General features: G+C 55.0%; 1 long non-coding RNA gene across 2 annotated transcripts in view; it reads left to right on the top strand.

Moving 5' to 3' along the window:
* LOC103582944 overlaps positions 1–4,297 on the top strand; it is a 14,505-nt gene that overhangs the window by 8,765 nt on the left and 1,443 nt on the right. The gene's annotated exons all lie outside the window — the stretch shown is intronic.

Below are 4,297 nucleotides of genomic sequence, written 5' to 3'. Positions count from 1 at the left end.
TATGTGAGGATGATGGTGTTGCCTCTGTCAGGGGTCCTCCTTGGGACCTGTGAGAGCTGCCGCTGGGCACCCTGACCTCTGCTCACCCTTGCCCCTCTCACCCCCACCTCTCACCCCTGCCCCCTTTCCCTCCTCTTCTGGGCACCTTGTAGGGCTCCTATCTCTGGCTTTTCAGAGTCCAGCCATCTGGCATTGCTGTCTGTGCTGGGCGATGTTTTGCCTCTGGACCCTGAAATGACAGCAACCTGTTCTCTGGCCACACATTCTGTCCAGCCTCAGTGGCTCCCCTTCCTGCCCACCTTTCTCCAAGTCTCTCAGCTGCTTCTGCAGAGCCTGATACAGGGTGGCCCCTGTGGGGCTCTGATCTCTTGTCTTCCTGCCTCCCTTCCCTTAGAGCCCCACAGCTTGTTACTCTGCCTCCATTTCTGAGACTGGAGGCAAGAAACCCACCTGCGCGATGGGCCTTCTGGTCCAAGGCAGAGCTGGGGCCACCCTCTCCTTGTCCTATTGTGGCTCCCTCTGCCCTTCCCCCAGTAGGACACCACAGTCCNTTGTAACATAGATTTTCTTCTATTTTGTGAGTTTCCTTTTCATTTTCTTGATGGTGGACTTTTTTTTTTTTTTTTTTTTCCTTTTTTTTTTTTTTTACTGACCGGTAACGGGATCGCTATCCTCGGCGCTATGCCCGCACCGCGCTCAGCCAGTGAGCGGTAACCGGTCTCCACATGGGATCCGAACCCTCAGCGGGAGCGCCGCCGCGCTCCCAAGCGGCGCACTCTCCAGTGCTCCACTGGGCCGGCCCATTGATGGTGGACTTTGATGCAGAAAAGTTTTGAAATTTGATAAAGCCCCATTTGTCTATTTTTCTTCTATTTTCTGTATTTTTGGTGTCATAACTAAGAAATTATTGCCAAGTTCAGTGTCATAAAGCTTTCCTCCTAAGTTTTGTATTAAGAGTTTTATTATGTTAGCTTTTACATTTAAGTCTTTTAAAATTTTTTTGTTCATTTTTGTATGTGTTTTAAGGTAAGGATCCAAGTTGGTTCTTTTGCCAGTTTATCCAGAATAATTTTTTGAAAAGATGCTCTTTTCCCCACTGAATGGTCTTGGCACCCTTGTTGAAGATCCCTTGGCCATATATGTGAAGGATTATTTCTGGGCTCTGTGTTCTATTCCACGGGTCCGTATGCTGCTGTTTTCATTACTGTAGCTTTTAGCAAGTTTTGAAATGAGGAAGTGTTTGAAATCAGCTTGAGTGTGTGATTGGGAGTGGACCCTGCAAGCTTCTGAGTGTGGCTTGGACTAGGCTTGCAGGGCCAGCTTATGGCCTGTTGCTATCAGCATGGCGGACAGTGCCTGTATCACTGCATCTGGAGCCTCCTACCTGAAAGGGCTAGGATGGTGCGTCCATCTCCGCAGCCTGTCCTGTCCCACTGGTCACCAGTGCATACCAGTCCCACAGGCCTCCAGTGCAAGTGGCTGGAGGCACAGAGCTGCCCTCCTGTCTGAGAGACTGGCCTTGCTCTCAGGACCAGCGGATGGAGCAGGCCAACAGGGGAGGAGCCACGGGGTGTTGGTGGGAGTCAGGGAAAGCTTTGGAGAAGAGAGGCATGGTGAAGCTCAGAGCGGAGGTGAGGACCTGGCTCTGAGTGTGCTGAGGAGGTTCTGGCTTTGAGCTGAGGTTGCCATGGGCAGTAGGCTTTGGTGAGGGCTGGCCCAGTTCTTTCCACCTGGGTCCAGCAGTCTGGCACCTGGCCAGGGTTGCCTCTGAGTTATGTGAGGATGATGGTGTTGCCTCTGTCAGGGGTCCTCCTTGGGACCTGTGAGAGCTGCCCCTGGGCACCCTGACCTCTGCTCACCCTTGCACCTTTCACCCCCACCTCTCACCCCTGCCCCCTTTCCCTCCTGTTCTGGGCACCTTGTAGGGCTCCTATCTCTGGCTTTTCAGAGTCCAGCCATCTGGCATTGCTGTCTGTGCTGGGCGATGTTTTGCCTCTGAACCCTGAAATGCCAGCAACCTGTTCTCTGGCCACACATTCTGCCCAGCCTCAGTGGCTCCCCTTCCTGCCCACCTTTCTCCAAGTCTCTCAGCTGCTTCTGCAGAACCTGATACAGGGTGGGCCCTGTGGGGCTCTGATCTCTTGTCTTCCTGCCTCCCTTCCCTTAGAGCTCCACAGCTTGTTACTCTGCCTCCATTTCTGAGACTGGAGGCAAGAAATCCACCTGCGCGATGGGCCTTCTGGTCCCAGGCAGAGCTGGGGTCACCCTCTCCTTGTCCTATTGTGGCTCCCTCTGCCCTTCCCCCAGTAGGACACCACAGTCCATACCTCGCCCTTCAGCCCCCACCTCCACCCAGTGCTTCCCTTTCTGTGGAAACCCCACTCAGCTGACTGTGCTTCTCACACTGTGGAGAAGGTACAGGTTTTGGGCAGCCCTGCCACCACCGCCCTGGCCCAGTGGTGGTCCTCTCTGTGGCTCACCTCTGACTCGGCCATCTGTGAGAGGGGAAGAGCCCCCACTCCCATCTCACCGAGACCTGCTTTGGCTCTTGCCTCCTCTCCCATAGGAGTCTTGCCTCCTCAGCTTGTGAACTTACTCAGGCTGCTCTCATCCTAGAGCAGAGAGGCAGACAGACAACTGGCAAGGCCTCACCTGTGCTGTCCTGGAGGACACAGGCAGGTGCATGGCAGCACTCCTGCTGGCCATCTCATCTCGTTGAGCTCCTGCAGGTCCTCACTGACCCCTGTGGGGTGCTGCGCTGTGAATGCAGAGGACCCTTCTACAGCTCTTTTCCCTTGAGGGCTGATGCTGCTCGGAGTCAGTGCCATGGCCCAGTGGGCAAGGCCAGCACAGCTTCGGCAAGAGAGGGACTTTGTCCTGGATCCTGCCTGGGCCTCTGTCCAGCTGGGCAGACTGAGACACGTCCTGTCATCTCTGTGCCTCAGCTTCCCTTCTGGGAATTGGTGACAGTAAAGCTCCTCCCCACAGGCCTGAGAGCTGAGGGAAGTGATGGCCACCAGCTGTGAGTTAGGGCCCGCCAGTGCCCCTTCTCTCCTGGAAAGCTGGGCTGTTTGGTGAAGGGGGAGGGCTTTTCTCCTGAGTGAGGAGTGTCCATGTAAATGGGGGCCATGCTCCCCACTTCCCCACAGCCTGAAGATGACAGTGGGTGGCCCTGCCCCCCCTCACCCCACCTCCACCACCAGTTGCCCACGACCTCCCAAGGGTCTCAGCCGAGGGCGCAGCAGGACTTCTGGGCTGCATGGAGCTGTGTGGATGGGGCTTCCCACCCCCTGCCCTCCTGACGCAGGCACCGTCTTCTTGCACCTTTGCTGCTACCGTCTTGGAGAGAATGGACTGGCTTATGGTGCAGCTGGCTGGGCAGTGGCAGAGCCAGGTCAGAAGCCTGGCTTCCTGTGGCCTTCCTGGGGAGGGGGAGTGGTCAGGTGAAGGCAGCCCCAGCTGGTAGAGGAGGGAGAAGGGGTATGCATGGGCATGGCTGGCCTTCTGACCACCCTCTGTGCTGCGAGGTGTGTGGCCCCCTTCCTGACTTGTGGCATCTGGCCTGGGTGCGAAGGTGCGTGTAGCACTTGCATGTGTCGTGGAGTGTGCGTGTGTGTGTGTTTGTGTGTAGGGCCTGGGTGCAAAGGTGTGGAGCACATCCATGTGTCATGGGTGTGTGTGTGTGTCTGTGTGCATTTGTCTCCCTGTTCTCCAGTGTTGTTCCTTGGTGATCTGTGTGGTTTTGACTCTTTGGCTAGCCTGAGTGACGTTGATCTGGGAGCGCTGATATACAGAGTTTTTGTGGGAACATATGTTTTCAGTTCTCTTGGGTTGTCTCCAGCATGAAATTGCTTGGCCAGGTAGTCACATGACATTTCACAGCTTGAAAACCTGCCAGTCAAGTCTCCTACAAGTCTGTACCATTTTACAATCCCTGTGTATCCTGTCAATGCTTTGTATTGACTGTCTTTTTGATGACAGCCCTTGTGATTTGTGTGAAGTATGATGTCACAGGGGTTCCGTACACATTTCCTCAGTGGCGAGGATGAGTATGTTTGTAAGTGCTTTTTGGCCATGCGTCTGTACCTCCCTTAGAGAAATGTTTAGTTGAATTTTTTTTTTTTTTTCCTTTCTGTCTTTTTTTCGTGACCGGCAACGGATCGCAACCCTCAGTGTCACGCCCGTAACGGACCGGGACCGGCAACGGGATCGCAACCCTCGGTGTTGTGCCCGCACCTCGCTCAGCCAGTGAGCGGCCGGTCTGTATGTGGGATCCGAACCCTCGGCGGGAGCGCCA

Source organism: Galeopterus variegatus, unplaced genomic scaffold (genome assembly GCF_000696425.1).
Source record: "Galeopterus variegatus unplaced genomic scaffold, G_variegatus-3.0.2 Scaffold18613, whole genome shotgun sequence".
NCBI classification, from domain to species: domain Eukaryota; kingdom Metazoa; phylum Chordata; class Mammalia; order Dermoptera; family Cynocephalidae; genus Galeopterus; species Galeopterus variegatus.
Note: the sequence above shows the minus strand (reverse complement) of the source record. Positions and strands in the feature narration are given on the sequence as shown.